Raw genomic sequence first — 16,426 nt, 5'->3', positions numbered from 1 at the left:
TAACATGAACTGGGACCTTATAGATCACTGTTGCAACCAAGGTCCTGTAGTGGCACCAAATCTTGTTTAACGAGAGTCAAATAAGGTGTCTAGGACAAGGTTATGGTTTGCTGGTTATGATTATGCTATCTGTACGCATGTATCATTTTTGTATTTCAAGTTATAAGTATTGGCTCTATACTGTCTGTATTTGTGCTATGCTTCTGGGTGACACCCCAGACAGACAATTTGGTGTCAGCACTACCTAGCCTGCTTGATGGCCCATTAAGGACCATCAGCTATACAATCAACCCATTAAGAGAAGGCAGATACACCTTGTGATTCAGCAAGGCATGCAGGGACAGAACTCTAAGGTTTTTTTTAAAAAAAAAGAAAAGGAGTACTTGTGGCACCTTAGAGACTAACCAATTTATTTGAGCATAATGTTGCATCCAATGAAGTGAGCTGTAGCTCACGAAAGCTTATACGCAAATAAACTGGTTAGTCTCTAAGGTGCCACAAATACTCCTTTTCTTTTTGCGAATACAGACTAACACGGCTGCTACTCTGAAACCTAAGGGTTTTTTGTGCTTTGTGCTGCATAGCTTGTCTTTGAAACAAAGAAAGCAGAGGCCACATGGCAAGAGACTATAAAAGGCTGCTGCCATCTCCTCCATCTTGTCTTCAATCCTGTTTCTGATCTCTGGACGAACCTTGCTACAAACTGAAGCTCTGAACAAAGGACTGAATGATCCATCCCAGCTATGGATGTACTCCAGAGACTTGATTTGAGCCTGCAGTTTATCCCATGACCGCTACAAGTCTGAACCAAGAACTTTGCCATTACTGCATGTAATTGATTCCATTTAACCAATTCTAGCTCTCATCTATATTTCTTTCTTTTTATGAATAAACCTTTAGATTTTAGATTCTAAAGGATTGGCAACAGTGTGATTTGTGGGTCAGATCTGACTGGTATATTGACCTGGGTCTGAGGCGTGGTCCTTTGGGATCGAGAGAACCTTTTTTCTTTTACTGGGGTATTGGTTTTCATAACCATTCATCCCCATAACGAGTGGCACTAGTGGTGATACTGAGAAACTGGAGTGTCTAAGGGAATTGATTGTATGACTTATGGTTAGCCAGTGGGGTAAAACCAAAGTCCTCTCTGTCTGACTGATTTGGTGTGCCTTATAAGTGGAAAAACCCCAGCTTTGGGCTGTAACTGCCCTGCTCTAAGCAATTTGTCCTGTATTGATCCTCTCAGCAGTGTCCCACCAGAGGTAGCATCGTTACATAGGTGTGTTTCAATAATAAATTAGCATGCATAAACATCCCAGGGTTAAAAACACAGAACCTGTTTATAGAAGTAATTTATAGTGATAAAAAAGTTTCCCCCTACGTTTTAGACTAGCATTGGTTATTTTGTAGTAAGGACAATCTGAAGTAGCATGCTTTTGCAGCAAAACCACGGTTAGCAAAAACAGCTTTTGTAAGCCAGTGAAATTGTTGCTTTGCAGGCACTGCTACAACATATCTTTAAGTTTGTTTTTGTTAATATTTCTGATAGGCCATAGAATGGGGGAGATAATACCTCATAAAGTGGGAAAGTATTTCCAAATGACAAGCGCTTGCCCGTGCTAAAGCATAACAACTAACACAGAATGGCTGCCTACAAACTTTCACTAAAAGAGTGATCAACATTCCCCCTAAAACTCAGAACAGATTTCTTACCCCATAGCCTGATCACTGTGGCTTTTTAAAAAAAATTGTTTGTCCTCGGTTTATATTTTAAAAAAACATTAGAAAAGAAGAAAGTGGATCAGTGAGGGGGCTGACTCCTTATCTCTGGGGGCGGGGGGAGAACTAACTTTTTTACATAAGCTAATTATTTCTTGTGTATTTTGTATAAATCCAAACTTTAAAAAACTTTTTTTTTTATTAACACACACATGTAAACTCCCCTCAATTGCTAGTTTTCATATTCTTAGCCAGTTGCCGTTTTGGTACTTTAAAAATACTGTTTTTTAAAAGAATGGGCTAGTATCTTAAACATTTTTAGTTCACAAAACTTCTACAAAATATCCCTAAGAGTGGCCTTGTTTTGTTGCAGCTCAGTCAACACTGTTTTTTCACGTTAAACTTTAAAACAAACAAAACCAACAAAACCAAAATGCTTCAAATAGGCCTCACTGCATACGGAATATCCTTTAAAAAGGTCATGTTATGTTGCATCTCAGTCAATGCTGTATTCTCATGTTAAATGTTAAAAAAACCTTTATTTAATATAATGAAACACTGCATGTTTAGCAAGTGTTAAAAGTATGGGGGGGAAGTAGAGAGGGGGGTGTTCTTCAGATAGGCTATATCGGAGTTTCATGCAGTCACAAACCGATGGTTTTGTCTTTCACAATCAGTAAATGAAATAAAATACTTTTGAAAACTTTCACAAAGTGTCTTTCAATGTAATCTCACCATTTGTTAAAATTTGAACAGTGTTTAAAAAAGGAGTACTTGTGGCACCTTAGAGACTAACAAATTTATTTGAGCATAAGCTTTCATGAGCTACAGCTCACTTCATCGGATGCATTCAGTGGAAAATACAGTGGGGAGATTTATATACACAGAGAACATGAAACAATGGGTGTTATCATATACACTGTAAGGAGAGTGATCACTTAAGATCAGCTAATACCAGCAGGAGAACGGGGGTGGGAGGGACGAAGGGGAAGAAAACCTTTTGTAGTGATAATCACGGTGGCCCATTTCCAGTAGTTGACAAGAACGTCTGAGGAACACGGGGGGGGGGGGAGATAAACATGGGGATATTGATTTACTTTCTGTAATGACCCATCCACTCCCAGTCTCTATTCAAGCCTAGGTTAATTGTATCCCTCCCCTACTCTACTTGCGCTATATTAATGACATCTTCATCATCTGGACCCATGGAAAAGAAGCCCTTGAGGAATTCCACCATGATTTCAACAATTTCCATCCCACCATCAACCTCAGCTTAGACCAGTCCACACAAGAGATCCATTTCCTGGACACTACGGTACTAATAAGCAATGGTCACATAAACACCACCCTATACCGGAAACCTACTGACCACTATTCCTACCTACATACTTCCAGCTTTCACCCAGATCACACCATACGATCCATTGTCTACAGCCAAGCTCTAGGATACAACCGCATTTGCTCCAACCCCTCAGACAGAGACAAACACCTACATGATCTCTCTCAAGCATTCTTACAACTACAATACCCACCTGCTGAAGTGAAGAAACAGATTGACAGAGCCAGAAGAGTACCCAGAAGTCACCTACTATAGGACAGGCCCAACAAAGAAAATAACAGAACGCCACTAGCCATCACCTTCAGCCCCCAACTAAAACCTCTCCAGCGCATCATCAAGGATCTACAACCTATCCTGAGGGATGACCCATCGCTCTCACAGATCTTGGGAGACAGGCCAGTCCTTGCTTACAGACAGCCCCCCAACCTGAAGCAAATACTCACCAGCAACCACACAACAGAACCACTAACCCAGGAACCTATCCTTGCAACAAAGCCCGTTGCCAACTGTGTCCACATACCTATTCAGGGGACACCATCATACGGCCTAATCACATCAGCCACACTATCAGAGGCTCGTTCACCTCACATCTACCAATGTGATATATGCTATCATGTGCCAGCAATGCTCCTCTGCCATGTACATTGGTCAAACTGGACAATCTCTATGCAAAAGAATAAATGGACACAAATCAGATGTCAAGAATTATAACAATCATAAACCAGTCGGAGAACACTTCAATCACTCTGGTCACTCAATTACAGACCTAAAACGCGCAATATTATAACAAAAAGACTTCAAAAACAGACTCCAACGAACGACTGCTGAATTGGAATTAATTTGCAAACTGGATACAATTAACTTAGGCTTGAATAGAGACTGGGAGTGGATGGGTCATTACACAAAGTAAAACTATTTCCCCACGTTTATTCCCCCCCCCACACACACACACTGTTCCTCAGACGTTCTTGTCAACTACTGGAAATGGCCAACCTTGATTATCACTACTAAAAAGGTTTTCTTCCCCTTCCTCCCTCCCCGTCCCCCCGCTCTCCTGCTGGTATTAGCTCATCTTAAGGGATCACTCTCCTTACAGTGTGTATGATAACACCCATTGTTCCATGTTCTCTGTGTATACAAATCTCCCGACAGTATTTTCCACTGAATGCATCCAATGAAGTGAGCTGTAGTTTACGAAAGCTTATGCTCAAATAAATTGGTTAGTCTCTAAGGTGCCACAAGTACTCCTTTTCTTTTTGCGAATACAGACTAACACGGCTGCTACTCTGAAGCCAGTGTTTAAAAAGTTAGGAAAGAAGTCTGTGTAAAACAACAAGCAAAGGGAAGGGTTGACCCCCTTGAGCAGTGGTTCTCAAACTTTTGTACTGGTGATCCCTTTCACATAGCAAGCGTCTGAGTGCAACTGCCCTTATAAATTAAAAAACATTTTTAAAATATATTTAAAACCATTATAAATGCTGGAGGCAAAGTGGGGCTTGGGGTGGAGGCTGACAGCTCGCGACTCCCCCATGTAATAACCTCGTGACCCCCTCAGGGGTCCCGACCCCCAGTTTGAGAACCCCTGCCCTAGAGCATTGCTAAGGCAGACTATGGTGCATGGATCACTGGCTAGCCTAATTAGTCTTATCGGTTTGTAAAATGCAGAGAAAACCACAGCTCCAGCCTGTGATGTATTATTTTAATAACACCTATGGACCCAAAACAAACACAGGAGATTGTACCTGTGTCTCAGCACATGGGATGCAAACATTTAAAAACAAAGACATTCTGATAATACAACAGAAAAATTCATACTTAAATCTAGAAGTCCTAAGAAAATGAAAGCTTAATATAACTTTCACATGGATTTGTTAAAAAGTGGGGAGGAAAATAAACTTCTCTCTGGTCCAGTGGATTACAGAATATGGGGAATATAAACTAACAGTTACTAAGGTTCTGTGGTTTTAATTCTGGGGTGTTTCTGCATGCTCCTTTTTTTTATTGAAACACACCTGTAAAAATGTTTAAAAAAGGGCTGTATCTTCATATAGGCTTTCCTTTTAGAGTGTTTATTCCTTTACAAAACTTAATATAACTTTCACTTGTATTTGTTAAAAAGTGGGGGAAGAAGCTGCCTTCTTATCTCTGATCCACTGCCTCACAGATGCTGTTTTTGCTAAAGTGGCTTTCCTGCAAAAGCATGCTGCTTCAAACTGTCCTCACTAAAAAATGAAGTTAGTCTAAAACACAGGGGGAAAACAATATCACTATAAATTACTTTTATAAACAGTTTGTCCGTGGTTTTACACCGGGATGGTTTCTGCATACTAACTTATTATTGAAATGCATATGTAAAAGTGTGAAATGGAGGGTTGTTACTTCAAATTGGCTTGTCTTTTAAAGTGTTTATTCCTTTACAAAGGTTAAGATAACTTTCACCTCTATTGGTTAAAAAGTAGGGAAAGAAGCAATCTTCTTATCTCTGATCCACTGACTCAAAGATGCTGTTTTTGCTGCAGCTTCAAATTGTCCTCATTAAAAGCATAGGGAAAAGCTTTTAAACCCTATTTGTTAGTAAGGGTTTGTGGATTTAACCCTGGGATGCTTCTGCATGCTCATTTTTTATTGGAACACACCTGTAAAAGTGTTAAATGGAGGGATATTTCTTCAGATAGGCTTGTCTTGCAAAGCGGTCTTCTTTTCTAATCCACTAACTTCGAAAGGCTGCTTCAAACTGTCCTCACTAAAAAATAACCAATGCTAGCAAAAGCATAGGGGAAATTTTTTTATTACTATAAATTACTTTGATAAACTGGTGGTCTGTAGTTTAACCCTGGGGTATTTCTGCATGCTCATTTTTTTATTAAAACACCTATAAATAAAGGGCTGTTTCTTCAAATAGGCTTGTCTTTTTAAATGATTATAAAATAAAGCTTTATTTCTTTACAAAACTTAATATAACTTTTACTTGCTTTTGTTCAAAAATTTGAAAAGGAACAAAACTTCTTATCTCTACGTTCTGGACATCTAACAGAAGGCAGTTAAAGGGGAAGTAGTGAGGGGAGGAGAGGAAGATGGTTCTTGTTTAAAAATCTTGGGACTATAGGATTGGTTCAGGAAAATGTATTCTATGACACAGCTGTAGAACAGCATCTGATTGGTCCGACCCAAAGGCAGAGATAACTAACCTGAGTGGTTTTAAGCCTTGGCATCTCTCTCTTTCCACAGGAACAGTCACAAGGGTAAGATTTCTCTCTGACTCAACCACGTGCTACCTATCTTTGCCCTTTGCAAAGGGGCTTTCTTTTCTGCCATCTTAAAATGTTTCTTTTATTTAATATTTTTAAATCCTCTTTTCTTAACCTATCCTTATATTTCAAATTTTAAATGCTTTCCTGTTAACCGACCTTTATATTTTTACCATATGCTTACTAAACAGTCTCTGCTTTATAAAATTCCCTTTTTACTGCCAAGTGCTCTTTTAACCTATTTAATATTTTAAAATTCTCTTTTCTTAACCTACCTTTATATTTAATATTTTCAAGTTTTAAAATGTTTCTTTATTAACCTGCCTTTATAATTTTTACCATGTGCTTACTAAACAGTTTCTGCTTTATAAAATTCACTTTTTTCTGCTCTGTGTTCTTTTTTAACCTAACTTTATATTTAATAAATATGTTAAATTTATTTCAAAAAATTTTGATTCTTTAATAACATGCCAGACTAGTCCTTTAAAATCATCTGACCTTACTAAACCTAACCAAACACTCTTTCTTTTGTTTAATAACCTTTCTTTCTTTTTGTCCTCTAAACCTAACCAAATCTTTTTTTTAATCTTTAAGGCCCCTCTTTCTATTCTTTCAAACTTTTTCTCTAAACAATCAACCAAACATATCAAAGCACAAGCACGCAACATTCCCCCTATTCAAACATAAAAATAATTTTTCTTTAAAAAGTTCAAAATGGCGGTGGTGCCAAACCTCAACACCAACAGACACGGGAATGGAGGGCAGGACATAAGCCCAAAATAGGGCGGGGAAAGCTTTCAAAAAATACATGGTGATGAATACTATTTGAGGTATATACTACTGAGAACCGACAAACTACAGAGTATATTAGTGAAATATGTGAAGTACTAAAGAAGATTGGAAGTGGGAAAGTATTTGTTCTGATGACTGATAATGCCACTAATATGAAAGCAGCAAGGGATATTATAATGGACAAATTTATCCACATACTACTGCAAGAGGCTGTGCTTCCTGTGGCCTAAACCTGCTTCTTAATGACTTTATGAAGGTTGGCATATTGGAAAACATGTTTACAAGAGCAAAAGAAGTTATAAAATAAATTTAAACTACTCATATTGTAGCTGCTGTCTTTAAGAAGTAGTAGGATGAAAACCATGATAAGGATAAAAATGGTAACACTGAAACTTTCCAGCAAAACAAAATAGGGAAATGTGATGTCATTTGACAGTTTATTAAAAACAAAGAATCTTTTCAAGAAACAGTGATAACTGAAAATCTTAAAGTATTTAAAAGGGTATGACACACTGTCATATCATCTGTGTTCACCTGCAGAACTCTCTGAAGATTCTACATCCAACTGCTTCTGCAATCACTGTATCTGAATCAGACAAAGTAATTTTGTCAGACATTCCTCAATTTATGGCAAAGATAAAGTTTACTGTTTTTGAGAATAAGTGCATCTCCACTCACATGTCACAAAGAAGTAAAAGTGAAGGATTTTATTTCGCAGACGGGAGGAATTTATTTACAAACCAATATATACTGCTGCAAACTCCTTGGATCAAAAGTAGCAATGTTAGTGATGATAGCATTGTTACAGCATTTGACTGTATTCTAAAAACAAGCAACACACTTAGACCAGATGTTGGAAAAGTACTTTTCAAATGTTGCAGAACCTCTTCAGGTATTTGGTCCAGGAGTACAATCTGGGAATCTGCCAAGCATATTACTCCTACAACATGATGGCAAGGCCTTTGTACAAACAATCTCGGATTCCTGTTGCTACCCATTTACTTTAGCTTCTTCCATCTTCTACAGCATGTGAAAGAAACAGGTCAACGTATGGAAATATACACACACAATCAAGGCTAATGTGAAAAAGTCGAGAAGCCTATTTCAATTTGGACAAATCTTCAGTTTACTGAAGAGTCCAGAATCAGAAGTTGTGGATCTTTCAGACAAACAGATTTTGATGACAGAAGTCACAAGGAAAAACTTGAGTTTGCTAGAATTTGCAAGTTTATATTAGTAACCAAGCTGCACAGCACATGCTTTTCTTTCAAACAAATCAATTTTTCCTGTTCTTGACAGCCAGTGTTTTCACCCGCATCACTAATTGAGATAGGTCTCTTGCCTTTGCATTAGTCAACTGTTGGACAACTTAGTCAAAGTCCAAATATGTCACTTTACAAATAGCATTATTTATGCTAGTGGAACATTAATCTAATCAAGGTTAGTAGGTGCAAAATTTGATCAACCTTATTCTATTCTAAGTAAAATCTGTTCTAAGAGACCCGATGGAATGCTGTTACTACAAAGGAGACTGCATAGCTAATTTTATTGATAAAATGCATTGTTTGAGACTCTACAATAAGTTAGTGCACATTTTCTCTGTAGTGAAAGGCTCACATGTGAGTAACTTTCCCTCACATGTAACCATCTATTCTTGTAAAATGTCAGTATACTGAAATATATAAATATATAAAAATTATATTCCATAAAATTTCCTAGATTTTTGAACTCTCCAGTGCCGAGTTACAACTGTTTGGCAGCTAAATAACTAATATTTTCCAGAAGTCTGGGTCTATGCTTAATGTCAACCAGTGACTTAGCTGGAGTAAAATGTGATAAAATAGCCCCTTTTATTTAAGGCCACATCTGGCTGACCTTTTAGAACTGTATGTCATATAATAGCTTAGATAATTTTCATTCAGTAATCAGTTTTGCACCTAATTTGAGCATCCATTCCTTCCTTAATGCTGCTGAAAATATGCTGACCTTTTAATTTCCACATTTTGTAATGTAGCAAGTGAGTGCTCTATTTCTGATGACCACCTCTCTATTGGTGCAGCCATCCATCTAGGAAATCCATGTGTTGCGCAGAGAACAGAAATAGCAGTCATTCCAGTCCAGAGAGCCTAGGAGGCAGAAAGGGAGAGAAATGAACTGCAGGTCCAGCACGGGAGCCCAGCCCCAAGCAGGAAAGAAAGGAGCAGCCAATTCATCTGGGGCACCAAATTAAAAAGTGCTGGTCCTAAAAACACATGTGTAACTTTAACCATGTGAGTAGTCCCACTGACTTTATGGACTAGTCAGATGTTTACAGTGGTATACATGCTTAAGTGTCTGCAGGATCAGGGACTACTACAGATAAGACATGCCTTAAATTTTTGGTAGAAATGTCTTTCATCTCACACTAATTTTTTTCAACCCTACAACCTTGTCCTCCATGCTGTCCAAAGGCGTGCTTTCCTTGTAGTATATAATTATTTTTTCACTTGCATATGAATAGTCCTTGTAGCATTTGTTGAACTTGGGTTGTTGTTGTTGAGCCCTCAAGGATATGGAGAAACCTGAAGGAGTGCGCGTACAGGTCAAGACCCCTGTTTCTTCTGGCTCTTTAAGCCACAAGAACTCATGGCTTTATTGTTTATTTTTACTATTCTGCTACGAGCAGGGCTGAAACAGGAGTGAAGCAATGGCCCTGGAGTTAGAGGTCTTAACAAGAGGGGCTTTCTGCTTGTTTGTAAACACAATGTGGAGGATATTGGCCTAAGAGATGTTATTAGTTATATAAACCATTCATTATAACACATTAATATTTCTCAATTGTATTTTTCAAATCAGTAATTCTCATATCTGCTGCTAAAATTTTTGAAATAATCATTTCAGTATTCTTATTAATTCTAGCTAAGGCTTACTGCCTCAGTTTTTGACATCAGTGATGGTGGTTTCATTTGTTATGGCGGAGCATATGCTTCCATTCTCTGAAATCTCCTAAAGTCAGCTGGCTTGTGCGAAAAATTAGGAAGGCAGCTACAGGGTCTGGGTCCAACTTTGATGAGTTTTAAATAAGACTCATTATGCCTGGCAGGAATAGTGGTGATTCTTATAGACGAAGTCATCATACCAAGTAGAAAGAAAAGGAGTCCTTGTGGCACCTTAGAGACTAACTGTAAGGTGCCACAAGTACTCCTTTTCTTTTTGCGAATACAGACTAACACGGCTGCTACTCTGAAACATACCAAGTAGAGAATCCATGGCTCAGATAATAGACTAACCAAATATACGACTGGATAGAAAAACAAGAAGCAGAACTGCCCAACCATATATAAATATATATACATTGCTCTGTACACTAAAATATCCTTGTTAGTGTAACATTATTTTCCTTGTTTTGTATTATTTTAATTTGCAATGACATTATACTTGGTCTCTGTAGACACTGTGTGTCAGAATTTTATTTGTTGTTAAATTAAGCCTCTTTTGCCCTCAGCTCTTGCAGGTCTGGTCTATTCTTGTGAGCATGCAATCTGCTGAAATTCACAAGAGCAGAATTTTTTTTTAAATAAACAAATAATATGTTCATTATTTTAGAGAGTAAATGAACAGGCACAATCCAAGTATTGCCAGTCTCAAGTGTTAATCATGAGCAAGACCCCACCCACTCACCCAAATGAGATTATTTTAATGTGTTTTGGTCTGTCTTGATTTTTGACCTCTTCCTGCCCATCCCCATTGTGTGTATTGACAATTAGCATTGCTAGTGCTCCCAAAGGTATTCAGCATTTGGTCCCTGCTGCAGGAGTTCTCACCCCCACTTCTGCCTTGCTGCCTCATCCCTGCCCCTCCTACAGCTCCTAGGAAGCTTCTTCCTACTCTCCCAGGCCTGGGGCGAGCTGCAGTGGGGTCCCTCTTCTCCCCCTTCTGTTCCTTCCTATGTCTGGTGTAGCAAGGGAGGGAGAGTTGAGAAGCAGAGGAACTGCCCCACCGTTCACAAAAGAAGATGGGGTGGCAGGAGCAGTGCCATTCTGAGCTGTTGGGCTTTTTATGCTCCCTTTTTTTCTCCCCTCCCCTTCTGTGAAAATGGTGGTGAGGGGGACAGTCCTGCTTGCTTCCTGCAACATGCCTGCAGAGCCACTTTCCCCCTGAGACAGGGCAGTGGGGAAAGCAGCCCATCAGAGGGGGGGTTTCCCCAAGACAGAGTTGAAATTCATGGGATGGCTGGAGCTTCTCACATCACTACTAGATTGGCTCTGGCGCCAGCCAAAATCACAAGAGCTGGCAGCCCTGGTTCTGCCTTGCCAGATATCCCCCTGTCATAAACATACAGCTAAGGGTAGCATAAAATCCCTCCTTTACCTGTAAAGGGTTAAGAAGCTCAGATAACCTGGTTGGCACCTGACCAAAAGGACCAATAAGGGAAGAAGATACTTTCAAATCTGTGGGGGAAGGCTTTTCTTTGCGTTCTCTCGGGACAAAGAGAGGGACCAGGCAGAAAAAAAAAAAAACACCTCTCCTAAAACTATACCTGGAATAAGCTTCTAAGTTTACAAACTGTAAGTATAGCAAGAGAATGCGTTAGTTTATCTTTTGGTTTAGCTTGTGAATTTTCCCTATGCTTAGAGGGAGAGTTATCCCTGTTTTTTTGTAACTTTAAAGTTTTGCCTAGAGGGGAATCCTCTGTGTTTGGAATCTTATCACCCTGTAAAGTTACCTTCCATCCTGATTTTACAGAGGTGCTTCTTTTACTCTTTTTTTTTCTTTATAATAAAGTCTGGTTTTTTAAGAATTTGATTGGTTTTTAGTGTCCTAAAAACCAAAGGGTCTGGTCTGTGCTCACCTTGTTTACCTATCTGGTTGGTAGATTATTCTCAAGCCTCCCCAGGAAAGGGGGTGAATGGGCTTGGGGGGATATTTTGGGGAAACAGGAACTCCAAGTGGTCCTTTTCCTGAATCTTTGTCTAACTTGCTTGGTGGTGGCAGCAGTACTTATCCAAGGACAAGGAAAGATTTGTGCCTTGGGGAAGTTTTAACCTAAGCTGGTAGAAATAAGTTTATGGGGTCTTTCATGCGGGTCCCCACATCTGTACCCCAGAGTTCAGAGGGAGGAAACCCTGACATCCCCTGAAATCTAAACACCCATATTCCCTACACAGTGTCTCTGAGAAGCACTAATTTAGATGCATTTTGCAACACAAGTTCAACTAGCATTGCCAACCCTCCCGATTTCTCACCCTATCTCCCGGAGGCTACTAAAGCCAAACCGGGAGATTTTACACACTGACACTCCGGCAACGCAGCGGGGCTAAGGCAGGTTCCCTGCCTACCCTGCCCTCATGCCACTCCTGAAAGCAGGGGGCTCCGCACTCTGCCTCCCCCGCAGTGCCAACTCCCTGGCTCCCGTTGGCCGGGAACTGCAGCCAATGGGAGCTGCGGAGGCGGTGCATGTGAACGTGGGCAGTGCATGGAGTTCCCTGGGGCCGCAGGGATGTGCCAGCCACTTCTGGGAGCAGCGTGAGGCCATGGCATGCAGGGAGTCTGCCTAAGCCCTGCTGTGCCACCGACCAGGAGCCACCCAAGATAAGCACCTCCCAGCTGCAGCCTGCACCCCGCACCTCTCCTGCACCCCAACCCCAGATTGGAGCTCTCTCCTGCATCCAGAGCCCTCATCCCCTCCCGCACCCAAACTCCCTCCCAAAGCCCTCACCCGCCCCCCAATCCCAGCCCTGAGTCCCCTTCAGCACCCAAACTCCCTACCAGAGCTTGCACCCCGCACCCCTTCCTGCACCCCAAACCCTTGACCCAGGCTCAGCCCAGAGCCCCTTCCCACACTCCAAACCCCTCAGCCCCACCTCCCAGCCCAGAGCCCACACTCCCTCCCGCACCCCACCCCCCTGCCCCAGCCCAGTGAAAGTGAGGGAGGATGGGGGAAAGCAAGCGATTGAGCGGGGGATGGAGTGAGCAGGGTGGGACCTCAGAAGGGGCGAGGCAAGGGTGTTTGGGTTTGTGTGATTAGACAGTAGTCAACCCTAAATTCAACAGGACAATATGCCATGTTGGGGGCAGGGGGCAGCTTTTCCTTGGCTCCTCTTCTCCCCTGCCACAATACCCAGGCTCCATGAAGCTGAGTTCCATAATTATAAACATAGAAGTACTAGAGATAGATGAAATTGAGAAAAAGAAAATGCTGCAGCATAGCCAGGCTTCTGTTCAGCACAGCTCCTACTTCCTTTTCCATGTTTTCATTCTCCATACCATGTAGTAGAGGGGAGCACTCAACACAGAACAAACTGAAGACTTATAAGTGTTTTGGATGTTGAAGTGGCAGGGTTCTAAAGTTTGGCATAAAATTAATTGCTGAACAGCTTCAAGATTTGTTTGCATATCTTCTCACAAAGCCAGCTGACTGCCAAATGAAGAGGGAGGAGACATCTCAGAGTCTAAGTTATTTATAGTACACTGCTACACCAAAGTCTGACCATTTTATGTCCAATACTTCAGAGCAATGCTAGTGAACTTCAGAATGCACAGTGTAGATCATAGGAAATCCCATCTGAATCCCAACACGCTATCAGTTTATACCTCAAAGCATGAGAGTTGCTTCCATCTGTTCTTTTAGTTTGCATGGTTAAAATGTCATTAATAGTCCTATAAATTATTATTTATTATAAATTAAATTATTCCCAACTATTTTAAAATCGAGCCAAAACATTTGTGTCAACAACCTCTCAAGGGAGTGTATTCCATGGGTCAACGTTACTGCTGTGTAAAGAATATTTCCTTATATTAAATTCTAATTGCACTATAATATTGAGTGTCTCCTTATTTTAGGGCAAAATGAAAAGGGATCACTTTTGTATTTATTTCACCTGTCCTGCATGAGGCAAATAAATGGACACATGTAAATACAGGGAAACGTAAATAATGGCCAAAGGGGCTGCCACGTTGCTGATCATTTGACAGGTATTCACATAACACAAGCTGATTATTATAACAAAGAACTACCAGCATGTTCCACTGTATTTGACATTGTAATCCATATTAAAATGTATCTTAAAAGAACCAGGCATAGGTATGCAGGCTAGAGACAGAGGAAGAGATCCCCTCAAAGACACTTCCTGGGCACAATATGGTGAATTTTCTTGCTTTTGGGGATTTTATCCAAGTAATTTTGCAGGCATAAACAAGGCGACCCATGCCATTTGACTATCTTTATATGGAAAATACAACAGGCATTTTTTTAAAGAGCAAAACTACTAATGCATTTGCCCCATCTAGCATAGTGGTCCGTTAAGAGCACAGTCCTAACACTGGAAAGAGCTAGCATGCCCCAGCACCCTTTACTTCAATGGGACTTCAGCTAGGTTGTAGGGTCCTATGGTAACACATCTTGATGTTTAATTACACCTTGTCATTAAGCTATTTCAAGACCCTGATTTAAAGAGATGCCGTCAATTAAAAAACCCTGCACTTCTGTCTCTATTTAACCCATCATTGCTAGAAGTAGCTCCCAAGACTACTGGAACTTCCTTATCGTCCGCTCACAACGTTTACTTTGTGTATTTTGCACTATTTTCTGCATAGTTACATTCACTGACTACAGTTGATTTTCCTTGTTTGCGTAAGTCTTTCCCACAGCAGCAAGGTGACTGCACAATTATAAAGAACCGGTGGGGCAATCAGAGGCAAATGCAGGACTGGAAACTACTGATTAGATCGCCCCGAAAAGTGAAGCAGACCGCAGTCCTTCTTTCGACAACAAAGATACAATGATCTGAAAGCAAAGAAAGACAATGTTGCTGACGTTTGTAAAGTACTCACAAGCCTGGGAGCGTGGCCGCAGAGACAGCACCGGTGGAGAGAGCTGCGACCAATGACAGCAAATCACGTTCCCCCCGCAGCCCGCCCCGGCCTCTTTTACTTTCGGTTGTTACGAAAGGGAGGGAGGCGAGTGGAGCCTCAGCGCGACTCAGTCGCTCGAGCTGTGACTGACGGAGACTGGGGCTAATCCAGGAACGGCAGCGGGGAATTCTTCCTTCTGCGCCCTGTCAGGCTGCTCGGTTGGCAAAGAAAAGAAAACTGCGGCGGCGGCGGCGGCAGCCGGGGACCTGAAGGCTGGGAGGTTAACAAGCCCTTCGGCGTCCTGGGCTGTCACTGCTGTACAGCCAGCTGTTTATCAGTCCCTAAAGGGGAAGGAAAAGGGGCAACCCGTCTGTACAGAGTCCCCTCCCCCCTGCACAGCCCAATGGTGTCCCCTTCCCGGTTGGAGCGCTGCAGACGGGGCTCCCGGGCATGCCTCACCAGGACGGGCTGCTTCGGCCTGCTCCCCGGCCCTGCGCCCCAACCAGGCGGCTTTCCGCCAGAGCAGCCCGCAGTTGAGGCAAGAGTTGGCCCTTAGGGAAAAAAGGGGTGGCGGAGCAAAGAGGGAACAACCCCTTGAGAAGTCAGAGGGGGGCAGAGAGGCGGTGCCAGGGCAGACAGGGCACAGGTGGCGAGTTTTGTGCAGCGATTTGACCTATGCACATTTAATAAACTCATTTGCAAACAAGGGGGGTGTAACCATGCATTTCAGCTTTAAAAGGAGTGCTAGAGAAAGGGCATGAGCCTTCACAGCTCCAGTGCGGGAAATCCTCTGTTTATCTCCAGGGTAGCAGTTAATCCCTACTGAGCTTTCAACTGGAGACCTCTGGAGGAAAGGCTCTGTAATTCATTAGCTGCTCCGAGTCTTGCAGGGATCACGCAATACGTGCCGTTTTAAGGGAGGGGGAGGAGGCTGGCTTGTTTTATTTATTTACTAAATCTACACTAAAAACGTTGCAAAGTCAAACACTGGGAAGTTAAATATAATTATGGTGTGTCCTGTCTGTAGAATCTTAATTCTGTCAATTTGTGTATATGCACTAGAACTGTCGTTGTTACCATTTTCCCTGCATGGGTTTGTACCAAGGACCTTCGCTTCACCTCTTTCACTTAAGCTCAAGGAGTAACTAGTAGAAGTAGGCAGTGGTCCTCTGTGTGGAGGAAGAATCATTAGAATGGAACACAAACTTTGGCAGTTATGGGATGTTCACTATCTGGACACCTGGGTTCTTATTCTTAGCTCAGGGAGCAGCAGATTGGTGTCTAGTGGTGACAGCAATGGGTTTCAGCTTATAGATTTGGCACATTCATTTTAAAAGGCAAAAAGAAAAGGAGTACTTGTGGCACCTTAGAGACTAACCAATTTATCTGAGCTGTAGCTCCCAAAAGCTTATGCTCAATTAAATTAGTTAGTCTCTACAGTGCCCCAAGTCCTCCTTTTCTTTTTGCGAATACAGACTAACACGGCTGTTACTCT

General features: G+C 41.5%; 1 protein-coding gene across 2 annotated transcripts in view; it reads right to left on the bottom strand.

Moving 5' to 3' along the window:
- IL15 (interleukin 15) overlaps window positions 1-15,195 on the bottom strand; it is a 93,463-nt gene extending 78,268 nt beyond the window's left edge. The window contains exons 1-2 of one of the 2 annotated variants that reach the window (XM_084626692.1): window positions 14,911-15,195; window positions 9,085-9,224 (exon numbers count right to left, since the gene is read on the bottom strand). The gene's annotated coding sequence lies outside the window, so the exon portion shown is untranslated. The remainder of the gene's footprint in view (window positions 1-9,084; window positions 9,225-14,910) is intronic. The other variant, XM_084626691.1, reaches the window with a different exon arrangement.
- Window positions 15,196-16,426: the final 1,231 nt, after the last annotated feature.

The sequence above is a fragment of the Lepidochelys olivacea genome (assembly GCF_965140295.1).
Source record: "Lepidochelys olivacea isolate rLepOli2 genome assembly, chromosome: 4".
NCBI classification, from domain to species: domain Eukaryota; kingdom Metazoa; phylum Chordata; order Testudines; family Cheloniidae; genus Lepidochelys; species Lepidochelys olivacea.
Note: the sequence above shows the minus strand (reverse complement) of the source record. Positions and strands in the feature narration are given on the sequence as shown.